Source organism: Myodes glareolus, chromosome 1, assembly GCF_982192425.1.
Source record: "Myodes glareolus chromosome 1, mMyoGla1.1, whole genome shotgun sequence".
In the NCBI taxonomy this organism is placed as follows: domain Eukaryota; kingdom Metazoa; phylum Chordata; class Mammalia; order Rodentia; family Cricetidae; genus Myodes; species Myodes glareolus.
The window spans coordinates 11,330,912-11,351,396 of record NC_142026.1 but is presented as its reverse complement, the minus strand read 5'-3'; the positions used below and the strand labels follow the sequence as shown (position 1 = coordinate 11,351,396).

Here is a 20,485-nt window from a genome sequence, read left to right as displayed (position 1 = left end):
TGAGCAGAGAGGGAATCAAGGATACGGGAATATGCTAATAACCAAAGTATGTGTTAAATGGATCCATAGAGTATTCCAAATAGCTTAGATCTTTTTATCTTTTGAGTGGAATAGCTTCACCTTGTCAACCTTTGACTCCTCCATTCAAGATTTATAAGGCACCTTTTGCCATAGTGTCTTATATATTTATGTATAATTTGTCTTTTTAATTGAGAGATTCTCTGCATCCTAGTAAAGCAGTAGGCTGATGAGGGTTCTGAGATGCTCAAAGGTTAACTGGCTTGCTTGGGGTCATTTATCAATAGTTGGCAGAACTTGAAATCAGGGCATTCTGAGGACTTTTACTGGAGATCTCATAAAAGTTCACTATTGCACATAGTGAAGTTCAATTTTCCTCCCTGTATTCTTGTAGTAGAATCCATGCTTAGCATAGTGGCTTATGAAAAGGGAAATCTAAGTAACTGTAATTTGTTTCCAAACAGAAATGTTTCCCATGGTTTACTAATATTTAATTATTTGTTGATTAAAATCTTTTATTCTACAGAATGTGCATATGGGAAAAATCCCCATATTATGCCAAGATCAATAATGCTCAAAGAGGTGGTCCAATAAGAAACTTAGCCCAAGACTCAACAGTTCTTCTCATGCTACATTAAGACCATTGTGTTCAGATAAAGACATGAGATTTATGGGTTGAATGACTGACCAAAATGTGTCTATAATAAGCAATTGGGACACTGTATTTCCAGAAGTATGCCTCAAAATAACAGTTGAAAGAGTGGGTGTGTTGGCCCGGAAAGAGGGGAAAGGAAGTAAGTATCCTTACTGTTACACATATTTGAAAGACTCTCATAGAACAGGGAGTGGCATGGTTTCTCATTGTCCTGGAAGTTTATAATTAAGCAGAAGCTTAAAAGAGGCAGAATTTGGCTTTAAATAAGGATTTTGCTAACAATTAGGGCATTCTAATAATATAATGGAGTGCCTTGTGGGTTCAGGAAAATGGGCAGGAACTTGTAACTGAACACCTTGTATTTTCAAGGCACTGAGCCAATGGTGTAATAAAATACCTGAAAGAAAAGAGGAAATGAAAGTGTCTAACATAATGGAGGCAACCACTTGACATTGATTAATTCTTTCTCTACATGCTTCACATGTGTGGATGTATGAATATATATGTATGTGACAATCTGACAATAATTAGCATCATCATTGATGTCAAAGTTTTGCCAAGGAAGACTGATTTTTTTATAAAGTCCCAGAAGGACAGGAAACCTAGCTAGCTATTGAATGAACCGCTCTGAATACTATGTTCTGCCAATTGTTGACGCAGAAATTTGTTCTTTAATTTTGAAAAGGCAATTGAGGTGGCTGTTAGAATGTTAAGAGGCTTGGGTACTTTGTCTGTGGAATGCTAAATCTTATTTATTGCTGTTTCCGATTTAGATTTTATCTTGACTTGGGGGAGTTAACATTTTACTGATCTCCCCTTAATAACAGTTTTGCTTATTGGATCATGTCAGGAGATGCATCTTGATCAAGTTTCTAAGCTCTGGAGTTACTCTAAGTGGAAGTCTCCTGTAAGTCTTGCCTGTGCTGTGTCTCATTCTTTCTTTTTTATAACTTAACATATTCATAACTTACTTAGATCATAGTGCTCACCTCAAATCATTAATAAAAAAACAGAAAACACTGATCTTATGTCCTCTACCCAATGGTGTAATTTAAGATGGACTTTTAAAATATTCTTCTGTGAATGAAAATTAAGGTGGTGTTGTCTAGCTGCAGAAGATATTAGACTACCTTCATAACTGTGACGTCCTCATGAAACTATTTATTTTAATTTTCACTGCAGAAATACTTTTCTACATACATGATTATATTTGAAAATCAAAGTCAATGGTACTGTAACAAAATGGCACTCCACCAGTAAATATAAAATAATAATTATCGATGTAAATAAAAATTATGAAAACTTGAGTCTCAGATTCTGAGGATTTCAGAGGTTTTGCCTTTAGAAAATAGCTATCCACAGATTTAATGAAAAAGGAATTATCCCCTAAAACCATTGCTAAGGAATGGGTGTCATGGGAAAACAGGACTTTTGATATATAGTAGCCAGGAGCAAAAGGGTTCCCAGGTACGGTTCTTTGTGCACACAAAGGAAGCAGCGACCTCCAATGGATAAACTTGAGGCAGAGGGTGTGTCTCCAACTTTTAAACAGCTATGGAAGGGGAGTTCACTGGGACCAACTATCTAGGAGTGACTGTGGCTTAAGGAACTAGAATGGAGGAGACTACAAGCAGTGAGTAAGGTTCTTGGATGCTCTGATAGGCCTTATAGCTTCTCAACCTATTCATTCTTTAAATTTTCAGTTCAAATTAGTTCAGTTAGTCTCTCAATTTTAGTATTCCTATTGTTGAACTCTGGAATATGACCTAGTGAAGGTTAGATTTTTCTAGTATAGATTGCTTAGTTTTTGTAGTATTCAAGTTTCATCATTTACTTGAAGCAACCTCATTAAATTTCCATCAAGAAGCTTAGAATATTTTGATAAAAATAAAAAAATAAATATTCTCTTAATTTAATAAAATTGTCATTTCTGTGTTTAAAAGTACTTTGAATTTCAAAAAAAGTTTTGTCTCTTGACCCAGAACCATAACAGATTTCACTGAAGACATGTCTAATCTTATTCTTTTTTATAATTTTATTAGATTAAATTTATTTTAAACTGATATTTACCATAAAAAGTATAATTATGCATATTATTAAATATGTGATTTTTCATATCTCAAGTATTACATAATATTAAATGTGGTTAAAAATAATTATCTTCCAGATAATTATCATTTTTATCTCTAAATCTATGATTTTTGAATGCATATAGTATTACTTTCATTCATACTAGCCCTACTGTGTGCTCTTAACTACATTTATTTTTCTTCATCTAATAATTATATTTTTATCAAGTACCATGACCACACATTGAGATGGTCTTTCATTATTTTTTAAAATTTCATTTATTCATTCTATTTCTAGTTTTTAATACAATTAATACAAGGCCATACATTAACATTCTGCACATAACCTTCACAGGTACAAAGTGCTGATTTTCTAATAGACTACCCAATCGGGCACTTGTCCCTTGGCCCTGTAACCAAATCTAGATAAACAAATAGTGATTAAAAATTGACTCACCCCCACATCTCATACACAGCACTAAAATGTCAGCAGATTCTGGAATAAGATGATTAGCAATGCAAATGGCTCTCCTGTAGCTGTGGTTTACAATAAGCAGAATAAACAAAGCCCAGTTCCCCTGAGAATAAAGGCCCTCCAAAAATGTTCTAATGACTCTTAAGGACTAAGAACCTAGTTACCTAAATGCTTAAGAGATTCTTTGCATTTACTCAGGGCTTATGTTTCTCTATAAAAATCTTTCTTTACACTTATTTAAGCCAAATGATTTCTTCTTCCTGCCGTCTTTGGCCTTCACCGCTCCTGTATTTACCTCTTACATTTCATTTACTTCTTGCATTTCAGTCACGCAGTTGGATGGTCATCCCCTTGAGCATCAGGTCGGATACATTAGTGGACACTTGTGGTTTACATTTAGTGAATCTATGCAGAAAAAGAGCACTCTTCTGAATATGTATGTGAAAACACTTTAGGGATATAAGTTCTCAGAGAGAAGAATTGCGGCTATAGAAGACCATCAGCTTCAAGACAGAGGAAAACTAGTACATTGTGTCTTCACGAAAACAAGGAGTAAGTGAAGATAAAGTAGCCTAAGGCATTACAGCAACATAACAGACTCAGAACTAAGAACAGAAAAAGGTTCAGGACTTTGGTTTCCGTTGTTCCTTCATTAAATTATCCTCCCATATTTGGATGCTGGTGATTGTAATGGAATTCATTAAGGCAACAAACCATTTAGTGAAGACAGCAGCACTATCAATTCGACCTACTGGAAACAGCAACCTTAGGAGAGGCTTTACAGCACACACACACAAAGACACGCAAACACCAAATCAAAATTTTAAAAAAGCTACTTCAAGTCAGTGAAAACTATTAATGCACAATTTATTGCTAGAAGTTCACTTTAAAATGGAAATAATCATCCATTCCCAATCAAACAACTGTCATAAAGCTATAGTGTATGTCTCTTATCACCTACAGGCACAGATTTCCTGAGATGGAAATATTTTTGGTCACCCTTAATTTTAAAACAATACTGGCACAGTATAGATACCACTATAACTAGCTGAGCTTTCTAATCTCCAGTCCTATAATTATCGCAAGAAATACACACACACATACACACACACACACACACACACACACACACACACACACACACGAGAATGAGAGAGAGAGGAAAAGAGAAAAGAAGGAAGGGGAAGGGGGGTTTAAAAAAGTAATTAGTGTGCCCAGTATAAAAGAAAAAAAAAAGAAAGCTATATAGAGTTGTCTTCTGAAAAAAAATATTTTAAATTGGCTTTGCCTTAGAGCTAAAACTAATGTTTTCAGATAAGGTTGAGTTTATAATAAAGCAAGAAGAACATATTTTCCTGTCCCTGGAGAAATCTTTACTTCCTATCTATTCCTGTTACATACAGATTGCAAATATGTTGTTATTTGAATCTTAATGCCAATGGCAGCAAAGGAAAATTGTGCCAAGGCATTGATGAAAGTACATAGTTCAAATGGGACATTCATTCCTGTTATTCATAAAGCAGGGTGACCCCTGGGAGGTTCCATGAGGGATGACACAGGTCACCTGAGGCAGGTGGGAGACAGCAGTGGGGGAAAGACAGACAGATACACCATGCAGAGAGAGCTGGGTTATAGTTTATTTATTGGGCTATGGAAGGCAAAGAGAAGGGAAAAGGGGGACGAGGGAAAGAGGCAGAAGCTGCCTCTACCGGAGAAGAGCAGACAAAGAGAGAGAGAATACACGAGATGGAGAGGAGGTGGGATGTGCTTGCCTCAGCAGAAGAGGGAAGTTTAGGAATAAGCAGGGCTTGTCTCTTAAAGGGACATGGTAAATACGTGACCGACCAGGCCAGCAGATTACAACATCCCCATCCTTTCCTTGCAATAAAAAAGTGGGGAGTTAGGCATAGCAGGTTGAAAGAATTGCAAAGGCAGATTCTCATGACTGCTACTTGCTTATTTCTGGGTGTTAAATTTTTCCTTGAGGTGGGGAGGCTGAGGAAGCTGAATGCTGGTCACATCCATGGGTAGCTGATTGCTTTACTCCTGTCCAGGGTTTGTGGTGTGAAACTGTCCAGTATCTCTCAGACCTGGCAAGGTGTTGATAGAGCAGAGGACAAAGAAGTTAAGTTTAGGGGGAAAAATTCAGGACCAGGGAATTGAGAGGGCTGGATCCTTCATTCAGCTCCCTGGACTCACAAGAATGTTTTGAGTTTGTGAAAACATAAGTTTTAGACACATACAAGGTATAAAGAGCAGCATATTGATACCAGAATTACTGTGACAGATGTTTGGGCACAATGCAAAATATAAAACCTGCATAATGTGCACTTGTCCTCACACCTTCATCACTTATGGTACACACCTTGATAACTTGGACTTTTATATTTTACAATAACATTTATTTAGAACATGTTAAGAAGTTGTACTGAAATTTGTTTGGTGAGGTTGTCCTTTAAAACTGATAAAACCTCTCAGCTTTCAAACTGCATCAGAGATCTTTCAAAAGAATAAAATTTTATTTGAGTTATTGATTTAAAAAATGACAGAGAACTTATTCCATTGACTACCTAGAGCCAGGGTCCTCCATGTTCATCGAGGGCAAGGGCATCAGGACTGTATCTGTCTTTTGCTGTTAGAAGCAGGTCCTGCCAGGCTTTAGAATATTCTATGGGTTAAGACATCTGTAGGAAAACAAACCTACCTTGATCCAAGCAGGTAGATTGTCCATTTCAGTGATTCTGTCTACTATCTTTGCTTGGCATTTTTAGTACACTTTTTTTTCTAGTTAGTTCCCACCTCCTGGTCTCACCTTCTTAGGTACTTTCTTTAGGGACCTTTTCTTTTTCTTTGAACCATCCTTTGAATCCTGTCAATGCACTACATTATACCTTTGTTTGCTGGTATTACGGAGCATCTACTTTTTTGAATAGCTGACTACCTTTACAATTTCTAAAATCACTTTCTTCCATCACTATTTATCAGCCATCAGCTGGGGATCCAAGTCATTGTTCAGATTAGCTCCATTGTTAACCAAGTATTGTTTTCCAGTAATGGTTTCCTTCCATAATACCTTCATTCATTTCCGTCTGTCCTAGAGTCCAGTCACCACACCAGTGTGTCGCCTATGGGGAGGTAAAATGTAGATATTGCTATACCTCAGACAGAGACATAAAAGAGAAAGATTTACTTGAACTAGCAGTTTCTGAAGTTGCAATGTGTGGTCACTTACACAGTTGCTTTGGGCTTGTAGCAAAACTGTGTAACATGACAAGTGTATGGTAGTGAAGACTTACCTTCAATGATTGACAAAAAGAATTAGGGTCAACAAGGGTCACAGTATACCTGTAATAGATACACACACAATGGCATAATTTAATTTCCTTGTGTCAGGCTATATCAAAGATATACATACATATATGTGTGTGTGTATGCATACGTATATATACGTATGCATACACACACTGATATATATGTATATATGCACAAACACATACACACACACACACACACACACACACACACACATATATATATATATATATCAGTATTTTATCACTCCTAGCAGCAGAATTGGCAGGAACCAAGTCTTCATCACCTGCACATTGAGGGGACATTCCAGAATCAAATATAGCAAGTGAACACACTATTAATGCAGAATGGAAAATGTGATCAATATGGAAGGGAGTGAGGCCAAGGAGTTGGGTGCTGGTATTTAAGATCCTATCTGAATTAGAATCCTAGGTATCTTCATTGCCTGATCCCAATCATCCAAACTTCTTTATCCTATGTTACTTTGCTCTTTCATTGTTGTTGGTTTATTGTTCAAGCCATAGACTTATTTTGTAGATGCTAAACATAGAGCCTAAAAATGTATAATACAATGTTTTATGAGAAGTGGCCAGCGACAAGAGATGCTGAATGAAACATGTACCATACTAGTTCAAGCCTTGCTCATTCATCTAAACAATCTTCAGGAAATCTGTGATCGGTAAGCTGCCTTTTCCACTTGAAGAACAAAACGATCCTTTGAACTTTGTTTTCACCCCTGAGATGAAGCTGTCTGTGCTCAGTATTAACTAACATATCAGACTTGTTGCTTAATAGTCTCAACAAATTCATTCAGCATATCTTGTAGCTGTGATGCCCTTTCTATTTAAGTTTTAAGCTTCTGATTTGTCTTGTATGAGAGCTGCAAAGCTTTCAGCCCTATCAGGCCTACAAACTCTAGGGATTCCTGAGCATTTACTTCTCCAATTTCTATCTCTATTTTAACATTCTGTTGATGACTATGATGAAGCCTTAATTCTTAGTATGCGTCCAAACCTGAACTCCTTTCTGTAAAGGATAACTCGCTTCCTTTTGGAAATTACACGCTTACTTTTTTGTTTTTTGAACTGTGATACTTTTCACTATTTCATTCTTCTCTTTTCCTTTCCTTGAATATTTCAGATTTTGTCAAAATATTATGATGTGCAGAAATATGTTTGGTTTCCCTCTGTGAGATATTGTCATTAGAATTAAATTCACTTTCTTTAGGGGTTTATACAGAAATGATCTGTAGACCCACACTGTTTCCAATTAAAAACACTGCAACAGTAATTGAGTCACAGGCTTTATTCTCTTTTCTTTGATTTCCCTCACAAAACAATTAATATTCTGTTGGCTTTGTATCTCCTGCACACTAATTCCAAATCAGTTCTATACTTTCTCCCGGGCTTTCTGCCATCCTTGGGGAATATTTTCAAATCCTAGAATTTTTTGAAATTTGCCCATCTGAAATTATCACCTCCTTTATGAATTCCTTAGAAATAGATCTCATGAGAGAATCTGGCATCTAGCAAATCTTCCAGGAAGAAGTTCAATAAAATCAGAGTAATAAGTGAGGGAATAACGCACAAGAGTTGTTTTGAAAGCTACAAGCCTCTGGTGCATAGAGAAATGCAAAGCCAAATGTCAATGTCTCTGTACCTTAAAAAATACCTCAAATTAGAGCTCTGGAAATCCTGCTGGTTTTTATTCTCAGGCTGATTCGTGAATGGCAAAAATCATGTTAAGGGGGCCAGTGGATATATGGCGCCTATAGGAGAAACGTGGTCCCTGTTTTCTGTTAGCAGTGCTCTGATGTTTATGTAGAACACATACAAGAGATTTACAGAAGCTTTTTCTTGGGTTGTAGTATTCAATATAACCTTCTGTCCTATTTTCTGGTTTGTTTAAATGAAATGGAAATAGTCAACAATGCTTTATTTATAAAAATTTAAAGTTAATAACTGACCTTTGTGCATGCCCTTATTTTCCTCTGTAGAGAGCTTTAAGGACTAACAAATTTCATTTTTCAATTATCAATTTGTAACTGAACCATGATTAGTAACAGTGTGATAACTTCCATAATTTATTTTTTGGGAAATAGTGGCTTTTGCCTTATCTATTAGATAATTAATAACTCACATATTTACTATTAAAAGATTATTGTTCATATAAAAGCAAATGGAAGGATAATAAGAAAATGCTTCCATGACTGTACACCATTGTACTATAAAAGCATAACCATCAACTCTCCCACCTAATATATAAAAGAATTATAGTACAACCAAGTCCCACGCCTTGACTCACATTTCAATTAAGCCAAGCCAAGATCTGATAGCTCCATGGTATTCCCTCTTAATTTTTGCTGTATTACTCGAATACACACACACACACACACACACACTCACAAGATGCACTTCTTTCAAAGCAGTGTGTTATACAATAGATGGGTCTTTGCATTTGCTTAGGTTGGCAGTGTGTATTCTTAGTTCTCTTCTTATTTCTTTTCCCCACATGAATGAAGAAAAGTAATTCTCGCATAATTCTCATCTATTAACAAGGATGGTAATAGCATCTACCCCATAAGGGTTTTATTAAGCTTAAATCACCAAATATAGCTTTGCAGATTCCGCTGTCCCCTCTCGCCGCTTGCTACAGCCATGGTCAACCCCACCGTGTTCTTCGACATCGCGCCAATGACGAAACCTTGGGCTGCGTCTCCTTTGAGCTATTTGCAGACAAAGTTCCAAAGACAGCAGAAAACTTTAGTGCTCTTAGTATTGGAGAGAAAGGATTTGGATATAAGGGTTCTTCCTTTCACAGGATTATTCCAGGATTCATGTGCCAGGGTGGTGACTTCACACGCCATACTGGCACTGGCGGCAGATTCATCTATGCAGAAAAATTTGAGGATGTGAACTTCATTTTGAAGCATACAGGTCCTGGCATCTTGTCCATGGCAAATGCTGGACCAAACACAAACGGTTCCCAGTTTTTTATTTGCACCACCAATACTGAGTGGCTGGATGGCAAACACGGGGTCTTTGGGAAGGTGAAAGAAGGCATGGACATTGTGGAAGCCATGGAGCGTTTTTGGGCCCGGGAATGGCATGACCAGCAAGAAGATCACCATTTCTGACTGTGGACAACTCTAATTCTTTTGACTTCTTACCCACCAGACCATTCCTTCTGTAGCTCAGGAGTGCACCCCAGCCCCATCTGCTCGCACTGTAATCTCTGCTCTCGCTGAAGTTCTTTGGGTTCCATATTTTCCTCATTCCCTTTCAAGTCTAGCTGGATTGCAGAGTTAAGCTTATGATTATGAATAAAAACTAAGTAAGAAAAAAATCACCCAAATATATCTAAGAGCATATGGTGTGGTGATAAGCACTTGACAAGCAATATCTAAATTGTCACACTTTTAAATGATGTCCTTCTAGAGGGCATCATTTCAATGGATTTTGCCCTGTGAGAGACTCTATTTGAAATTCTGCCTCCTGCTTTCTAGAATTAACTATGTAAGATATTTTTATGAGGAAATGTCACTTGGAACAACATTTGTTAGTTGAATAAGCAGAAGATGAGAAAATAAGCTAACTCCCTAGAATCAGTCTCATTGGAGTTTCCCTTTATTTATCTCATAAGTGAATTTATTGTTTGTTAATGCCTTAAAATTTTGAGACAGTTTTATTCACTATTTATAGCCTATTAAGTCAGCACATAGAATGAAAATTGGAATGAAAGTAGATCACGAGTTATGTATTATTTTATTTGATTGTTATCATTTAGAAATCTGTTTTCTTTCTAATAAGAGACAGAAAGTGAATAAGTTCAGATGAGATGGGGAGACGAGAAAGACCTGGTAGGAGTAGAGAGACTAGAAACCATTATCAGGAAGTATTATGTGAGGAAAACATATGGGGACAATAGGGTTATGTTGCTGTGCTTGCATATTGAAATACGTTTTGAAACTCTCCTCCTGGAAACTGTATGGCTTCCCTAAGCAAAGTCAGTCTTCTAGTTTCTGAAGAAAGAAATACCTGGAAAAAATAGACTATCTGCAATCTCTTCAATTTTTGGTCCAATATGCTTTGGGGGATGTGAATTCAATACCACAGTAGGGCTAACACCATCAGAAGAAATCCATTGTGCAGGAAGCAGAAGGTGCTTCATTTGTAAGCCCCTAACCCTTTCTCTTAAGAGATGAACAGCATTTAACCCAGTGTAAGATCTGACACATAAATAGGATTTGGTTTATATGTGACTAGTCCTACTACCCCATGCTACAGTTATAGTGGCATTTTAATCAAACAAATTAACATATCTTCATGATTATGCATGTATTGTATACATGGGATGACCAAATCCATATAGTTTTAGGGAGGGGAGACCAAAAGTTTAGTCAGTAACTCTACTCATTGAGGAAAAGGAGTAACCAATGTCACAAGGTCACAGAGGCTCCTGCATTGAAGTGGAACTAAAGTGAGAATCACATGTGGTTCTGTCATGCAACTAAGAGACAAACGGACTCCAAGTGATGAATCGCGACATTGCCAATGTTCTTTCACTGATCTAAAATGAGATCATTGTATGGAGTTCTGAGTTAGTCACTTAATCCATTTTATTTGCCTCATTAACATTGAAAATAAGCTTTAAAAACTTTTCTAATTATAAAAAATATATCAAGTTCACTATAAAAAAGAGGAGAAATAAAAAACAAAAAATATGTTATAAAGTAATGTTTTTATCTTGACTTTGAAAATTTCATACAATGTTTTTGTTCATATTTCTTTTCCCCCAATTTCTTTCAGATCTCCCATTATCTTATCCATTTCAAACTTAATTATTATTAATATATTATATGGGTTTGTTTTAGTCTTCCTTTTCCTCAGTGTTTTGAAAAAATATGTTAACCACTGCTTTTAAAATTGTAAAAAAACATTATTTGAACTAGTAAAATTTTAAAACTTTGGTCTCTTTCAGCTACTCCAATTATTTTGAACATGGGCTATTATCTTACTTTATAGGAGACATATAAAATTGAGAGCCATTAATGCTAGGGAAAGAAAAAAAACAGAGAGATAAAAGACTAGGTTTTGTCCCCCTCCAAGTACATTATTACTGAGTAGTAGTTAGTCAATGAAAACTTTTGTGAACTTAACACAAATCTAGAAATATGAAGGAGGAATATCAATTTAGGAACTACTTCCATTAGAATGTCATGTGAGCATGTCTGTTGGGTAGTCTCATGACTGGTGATTGATGTGGAATGCCTAGCCCCCTGTGGGAGATCCCATCCCTAATCATGTGGGTTTGAGCTGTAGAAGGAAGACATTTGAGCTTGCCTGTGGAGCACACCGGTGAGCATTCTTCTTCCATGGTCTCTGTTTCAGTTTCTGCATCCAGTTGCCACTAGAATTCCCACCTTAACTTTCCTCAGGGATGGATTGTGTCAGGGAACCATAAGTCACACATTTTTTTCCTCCAAGTTAGTTTGGGTCCATGCTTTATCACACCAACAAGAAGCAAACAGGACAAAATTTTTCAAAGAAAATCCGTGAGTATGGATGTGGAAACTGGCTGATGGTTTGAAACTTATAATTTTCCCTACGGCTACCTACAATGACAGAGAGGAGTGATGTTATGATTCTATGCTTGAATTTTGTAAAGATATTTGTATTTGCCACTCTCTTTGGACTTAACATGACTTTGCACCATCTATTGTTTCTTTATGACTTTCACCTTTTTAATCTCATAAGAAACACAATTGCTCTTTGTTTTAATCACTGAAAAAACAAACAATTAAACCCTATAATCATTATGAGATCTTGCTCCATGCTAAATAGAATAGTGTGAATGGTATATGTGTACAACATGTGATGTGTGTGTTTGTGTGTGTGTGTGTATGTCTGTGTTTCTGTATGTGTGCATGCCGACAACATAGGATGTGTAGAATGTGGTTCCTCCTCAGGTACTATCTACCTTAGTTGTTGAGACAGGGTCTTTCAATGGCACTGGAACTCACTGATTATATTAAACCAGTTGCCCAACAAGCACCAAGGATCCTCCTGTAGCTCTCCTCAGTGTTGGGATTATGGGCACATGTGTCAGGCTCTTTAATGCGGTTACTGGGAATCAAAATGAGATCCTCATGTTTGCCTAGAAAGCATTTTACCAAACAAGTTATCATCCAATCCTGATTAGTAGATTTTAAAGTTAAATAGTCATACTAAAAGTGTACGGAAAACCATGACATCATGTGATATATTTATTTAAGGTAGGGTTTTCAGAACGAAAATAGTGTATTGGATTCCCATTAGCTCATTTTAATCACTGAAAGAAATCTCCAAAAATTATGGAGAGAAAGAATAGGAGAAACAAACAGGACCCAAGACCTTATATCCATATAGAAAACCATAATTTACTCCTCTTTAAGATGAGGTGCTGCGGATTGCATTGTGTTCCACAGTGTCATGTAAAAATCTGAGGCTGGTACAAACTAGAAGGTTTAAATCCCAAACTCTGGAGATGTGACCAGTGTATTAGAGTTTTGGTCTTATTTGTTGCTAAGTTCTCAATATAGTTATAAAGCCTATGTAGCAGGGTGCAGCAGCACCCGAGTTTGGTATTCCATGGAGAGAAGGGAGTCACTTTACAGGTATTTTGAGCAAGCTTGCCAGTAAGAAATTTCTACAGCTAGGCCAGCCTGAGTTGTCTGTCATTAAAGCTACAGAGAGTTCACGGGCCTGTTTAAAGTTGGAAACCTCTGGGGAATTTTTCAAAAGAAGCTTCTTGCTTGGGAATATGTAGAATTATTAAAATTGCCATGCATCAAAAAGATTTCAAGAAATATAAAGGACTGAACAGCTAATGTAATAGCCATGATTACAAATAATAGCTTTATGAACTGAATGTTTCTTGTATAGTGAAATGCATATTATTTATGTTTCTTGAAGGTTTTATCATTACAGCAGAGTTCATTGGGTTTATATGCAGGGAAGTCAATCAAAGCCCATGACTTCTGGACTGACTGCAGTTTCCCAGACCGACTGTGATCTAATGACTTCATTCATTTGTGTGCCGCTTCCTGAAGTGCCGACAGCCGCAAACACAGCTCAAACATTGGACCAGGTCTGGGGGCCTAGCAAGCACACTTTTCTAAAGACAGCAGACTTTTAATAGAGAAGTTCTAGTAGAAGGTTGATAGGCAGATCTTTTATGAATTTCCTCTAAGCAATCTACTCTCAAGAAAGACATTTCAGAGCAATTAAAATATTCACCATGCATTAGTTTATAAGTTATACCTCCTCTTTCACACAGATGAAACAAAGTCTAAAAACGATATTCCCAAACTTGAATATAGAGGTAGTGTAACCTGAAACATAAAAAGTAATAACTAATTGCCTATCCAAAGCTTGGTAAATTGTTCACTGGGTTTTCTTCTCAAAAGTGTGCAGTAGAATCCTAAATAGTCATTTGATTTGTATGCTGTACTTTGCAGTTCCAACTTCATTAAATGCTTATATGATGAAATTAGTCATTAAAATGTGGCTTTTAAAGTTAATTTAAATGTGAAATCAGGTCAGTGTATTTGTATACAGTTATTAGCTTATAATATCTTTCTCTATTTGTTTTTCTTTGCAGAATTAATATTGATGTAGACATATAGTGGCAAAGGAATACCATTTTTATTGTTGCTCTTTCAGAATCCTGATATTTAATTAAACAGATTGATTCAGGACTTGACAAACAACTTTTTTCTTAGTTTATCTTTAAAATCTCAAACCAATAATGTTTCCTTATTCTTCTGCTTAAAGTTTAGACAAAAGGCATACAAGCTTAAATTTTGGTAGAGTATTATCAAAGAATGTCTTTTGTAAGATGTATTGGAGCATTTGATGATTCTAAACACTATTATATAAATGGTCAGTGCTAGTAAAACCTAACTGAATCAAATGCTTGAATTTTGTTGTTTTTAGAAACCAGAATGTTCCAAGTGATCACACATTCCCAGAGATTTATCCAGTAATGCTTTATGGGGCTACTACTAAAGTAAGCTAAGGTGATGTCAAAAATTCTGCTAATGTTTTCATATTTATAGCATAGAGTAAATGACTACAGTTTGATCACTAGATTAACCTCAGATTTTTATAATATCCAATATGGTTTATTTCAAAGTAATTCATGCAAGGGGGAATAATCAAACATTTGTTTGGATCAGGTATGTCATTAACCTCTGAGTAAAAACTGTAGTTTATAATGGACAATATTTTTGCTCAAAAGAAGCTCAAATTTCAGAAGAAACTAGAAGGATCAGAATGCCATCAACAATATAAGCTGATAAGATGTGTATGTGTACCCATGGGTGTGCAGAGGGCAGAGAAAGATACGAGCTACTCTGCTCTACCACGCTACACCTAATTCCACAGAGACAGAATCTCTCACTGAACCTGGAGCTTTCCTCAGTTGTCCTCCTGTCAAGCCCCACCCACCTTCCAAGCTATAGAATTACAGGTGTATAGTGAGCCACTCTAGATCTTATTTGGGTACTGGGGTTCCAAACTCATGTCCTCATGTTTATGTCCCAAATGCTCTTACTGACTGAGCCATTGCCCTATTTCTAGGAAAAAGTTTAGAAGTCAAAATTGCATGTAAAGAAGTAAAGTAATAGAAGTTTAATTACCTACCTAGTTAACTGAGAGGGTCCAGAGGCGTTGGATGGAAGGTTACATATACACTACACCTGGAAGGTCATAGAGCTAATAGTAGAGGGATAATGAGGGCTTGACTCAAAGGCACAGAGTATGAAACACAGAACACCCAAAGCAGCTTGGAGTGACTTGAGGTTTTCAAAGTAGGCAAAATCATTTGGTTGGTGGATTCTTAAATTTTACTATGAGTGTTCATTTGTGTTTGTATATATATGTGTGCATGTTTCTGTATGTATCTACATCTTGGTGAGTGTGTAAATGAAGGCCAGGAGACAGCCTCAGCTGTCATTCTTAGGAATGATGTCCAGCTCATTTGAGATAATGTCATTAATTGGCTGGGAATAGACAAATTGTGCTAGTTTTCTGGCCATTGAGCCTCAGGAATTTGCTTGCCTCAGCTTCCCCAGGACCAGGATTAAAGTCTCTGCAACAAACATGACATTTTTACTTAGATCCTGAGGATAGAAACAGGTACTTGGGCTTGCAAGGGAAGTATTTTATGAGAAAGGCATCCCGGAGTCCCTTTAGACTGGGTTTTATTTTCAGAAAGTCAGAAAACATTTTGTTAATTGTGGCAAGAAAGGAAAATAGTTGGATTTATACTTCAAAAAGATAACCCTTGCTATTTCCATGGGACTCACAGGCAGGGTGGGGTAAGTAAGGAATTCAGTACACTACTTGGGGAGTAGTGGTCACGACTAAGATGTGTGAATTTATGAGTATCGAAGAAGTAATCTCAAACACATATGTACAAACAAATATATTTGAGAAATAGTCTAGAAACTCTCATACTGGTAATGGTCTCAATTACATTTACTGTTTTCTTTGTTTTACAGCCTTTGCTTTAGGGGATATTAAGAATACGTTAGAAAAAGAAACAAAATCCTGGGATATTTTCCATGAGTTGTTTTTTTTTAATTAATGATTTCAGTTTCTTATATGCAAAAGGGTCTTGAATTATTGCATAACTTGCAGCTTTATATTCTGCATTGTATGCTGCACAAAAACAAAAAAATATTTAAAAAGATGTGAACAGCAAAAAATTGAAATAGCGTGAGAGATTTATTAAAGACAAAACTCAACCTAAATATGAATTTTAAAAAATTTAAGGACCAACATAGATTTAGTCACAAAAAAATACAGAAAACAAATCCTTCATTTTTGTTACCTGATGCCCACACACCCACCATGTTGCAAAAATATAGCCTATTATCTCACCCTGTGGGAGAAAAAATGCAGTAGTTTTTTGTATTGTTTTGTTTTTGTTTGGTTTTGAGAATAAAGATGTCATTTGGAAGTGAAATGGTATGTACCTTTTGATTGCTGGGGCCTGGGGAAAGGAAGAAGGAAGACTTAGAGGCAGGTCCACCACCAGGCACCCCTCCCAGCTAAAGAATTGTTCCCGCAGCAGCAGTGAGTGCTTGCAGAACTTCTCAGAATGTCACAAGGCGGCTCACCCACAGACATAGGAAATGACAGCACTGTCCAGATCTCATGGAGCTTCCAATATTCTGCTGTGTTGTTGGAAGTAACCTGAAATGCATTAAAAGGAAAAACAGTTTCCTTTACATATTACAAAATGCACCTTCTTCTAAACTAATCCATGAATAATTTTCTTTTTACCCTGATACAGTGATTTTTCTAACACCTAGACATTTTCACTAGCTCTGTAAATTCTAAGTTATTTTTCACTAGTCTTTCATGGATATATAGTAGCAAAAATTGAATTTTATGCATTCTTTGTAGAAATTCTTGAATTTCTACACATTTGTAGAATCATTTAAGTAATAGTCTGGATTGATGTTACTAATCTATTAATCTAGAAACTAATTTTGAGTTATTCTTAGGGTTTTCAATACTCTCAATTTGAAAATAATTTAAAAATATTTTTATACAAGAGAACGATAGAGATTGTATAGAGAGGGTAGAAGATTTGCATAAAAATAATAATGGGGTGAGAATAGATGTTCCCCTTAAAATTTGTTGCTGATATTATTTTCTGCATTCTCTGCTAAAGAACATAAGATAAAAATGTCTCTAGCGGGTTAATATCTTGCTGCCATGATAAAATATGAACAGCCTAAGTGAGAAAGGGTTGATTTTGCTCTCAGTTTCAGAGGTCTCAATGCAGCATGACAGTGAAGATATGGAGTAAGTAAGTTCTTGTCTCAGTGGAAAGGAAACAGAGCAGAGAAGGAACAGAAAGGACCTAGAAGAAGACACAGCACCCAAGGACTTGCCCCTATAATCTGTTTCTTCCAATCAGGTGTCCTGTATCCTTATTTTCACATCCCAACATAATATTAAATTTTTGAGTCTCTCAATGTATCAGAGATTTCAGAATATTATCACCCCTGAAAGCACCCTCAAAGGAACACAGAAATATGTGACTGCCAATCACCCAGATGAGTCTTGATTATGTCCAGTTGACAATCAAGACTTCAGCATGCTTTAATTTATTAACATTTCCTTTAAAAAAAAAAAGGAGTGTGATGGACTATTTTGAAACAAATCTAGCAATAACTGTGCTATTTCAATGTGTTTGAGATAAGCATTATAAAGTTCCCATGAGGTATGTACCTTTTGTATGTTTGATTTCATTTTCCCTCATAACCACCATGTTCTTGTTCCTTAAAGAAAACAGTCTTTCTTGAAGGAAAGCTGTTAGAACAATGAAGAAGAGGTAAGTCACTGAACCTAATACTATCAACTACCATATTAGGCTTATGAGTCAGGGATTCAATCCAATTTTCACTGTTCCTTGACTCTGTGACACTTTAAATTTGAAGTATATGTGAGTCTCTTCACCACGTGAAATTTGTGTGCTTATCAGAACCTTTGGCTTGGCTACCTCTTTACAGTGTTGTTTTAATGATGCGGTCTAATCTTGATGATGAGTGTAGCCAAGCCATGCCTCCTTAGGGTTGATTTAGAAGATCAATAATTCCCCACAGTAAGCTGCTCATAACAGAATACTATTAACCATTAAATTATTTAATAACACTTTGATTTTCTTACTTATTTCACCTTCACATATTATAACAGGGTTTACTTTGCTTCATGGCTATTTTTTCCAACTGCTTAGCTAGGGAGATACCCGTTCATTTCTGCCTCAAAGATGAGAGAAGCAAAACAATAGATCCAAATAAAATTTTGACAGTTGAGTTCCTCACAGTAGTTCTATGAAATAATATTACTGATTTTTAAAAACATGACAAGAAACTAAAATTTAGAGAAACTGAACAAATGGTTCAAGGTCAGGAGTAGGCACCTGATTCTGGCACAGTTAAAAGGTATATAGGATGTGCTTCCTTTCCTAAGATCATGCAGTTGTGTAAGAACGTATTTCTGAAGAATGTACAGAAGCATCTTTGCAAGCATTTGGACAGAGGAGCCAAGAATAAGAAGCTAGTCTTCAGACTCCCATTTGAAAGTTTTAGTGAGAGGGCAAATTTTCACCTCTCAAGCTGTGTGGACTGTATGGAGTGCTGAGCTGCTGGAAAAGTCTCAGAGAAGCCCAGCAGAGTGAAAACTGTTAATAGGGTTTTATTAATTCACAACACATTTGTTAAACACTTACTACATGCCAGGAACCATGGTATGTGGTACAACAACAACTCCTGATGAAAGAATTGTAACAACAGAATGTCATTAGGGATTGGTGACATTAATCACATTATCATAAGTAATGTTTGTTGGTTTGTTTACTTTTATTTATGTGGTATCCTTATGTCAGTATAAGTCATTTGTGTTTCTAATTTATTTCCTTTTGTTTGAGGCACTCCTGATGTATTTGTGAGCTACATAAAACATATACTGTGAACTTCTTTAGTGTGTTATGATTTTAATGGCACATAGAGGTTTACATGTAGTGTGAATATTATAACCAGCGACCTGATAAACTTCTCTAATGAAGTTTGCAGCCCCAACAATTAATAGCGGATTATATTAAGAAACCATTGTTCTATAGTCTACATGGAAGCACATACTGTTTCCGAAGAATGTGTGTGTCCATTCCTATTTTGAGACGGGTGTTAAAGGGACAGATGCATCTCTAACTGATTTATTTTGTCACTAGTGGCAACCTACCCAGTGGTTTATGGACAGAATATAACCACGCTTGTGTCTCCTTGAGACCAGCAGTTCTTTCATAGGATACAGTGGTTTTTGTTGTGTAGATATTGCACACCAGATTTAAGAATCCTACTAGATGGGACTTCCTACAATCTAATTCTTATCTTCCAAATTTCTAGATTTGAAAGAGAAGATATAATTCCTTTAATGCTTTGGACTTATCTCTCTTCCTCTACCTGACTTGATATAAAGAGAAGTAGGTTTATTAGAAATTCTCTAAGATTAGATTTCTGAAAATGTCCTCAAATAAATCTAATTTTAGTCTTTTCACCACTTACTTATGTGTCATCTGATACTAGGCAATAAATTTAGTCATCTCAATCCTTGGTTATTTTATACATAAAGTTAAGTAGATAGAACTAAACTAGTTAGAACAGGCAGGGAAATTGTGGCAGTTTCATGAAAGCAATTCATTCTAGTCAAGGACAAGTTATTCTATAGGTATATGTGTGATAGAAGCTTAAAAACATTAAGTCAGAAATATGAAGACTATGTGAACATTGCTTTTCTGTTACTTCTATTTCTCCTCATCATGTGACATCATTGTCTTTACTTACTTCTTAGCATACTGTCATCTACCAAATAATAGAGAACAGGAATGACAATCATTTTCACATCTTTATGTTAAAATTCTCAAAGCAAAATTGAATCATTTTGTTTAACATCTATCTCCCAAATAATCTGAGTGTAAGAATTTGATTGAGTCTGGGTCCTGTCAGATAAGAAATGTTATAGACTTTTTTTTTAATATACTGAATCAGATGTGGTGGAGAAGAGGAGTAGGTAGGGAAGTTCCCTATGTGAAGCTCTGGTGAGATTCAATACGAATCCAACCGACCTGTTTAATATCGTTTTACGAAAAATAACATTGTATTTGGCCATATCCATGCATGACCTCCAGAGCTGGACCTGACTGTGCAGGTGAGGGACTTAGTTATCGCTAAGAAGAGACAGCATGTCCAAGGCGACTCTATGAAAGGAAGCTCTTAATTGAGATCTTGCTTACAGTTTCATGTTAGTCCATTATCATCATGGTAGAAACATGATGATAATCCTTAGCAAAAACATGACGATAATCTGTGGCAGAAACACGATGATAATCCATTATCATCAT

At 36.1% G+C, this 20,485-nt stretch overlaps 1 protein-coding gene and 1 pseudogene across 4 annotated transcripts in view; both read left to right on the top strand.

The window, feature by feature from the left end:
- The window catches only part of Erbb4 (erb-b2 receptor tyrosine kinase 4), a 1,041,831-nt gene that overhangs the window by 379,329 nt on the left and 642,017 nt on the right, over window positions 1-20,485 (top strand). The gene's annotated exons all lie outside the window — the stretch shown is intronic.
- Window positions 9,187-9,748, top strand: LOC148123254 (peptidyl-prolyl cis-trans isomerase A pseudogene; annotated as a pseudogene).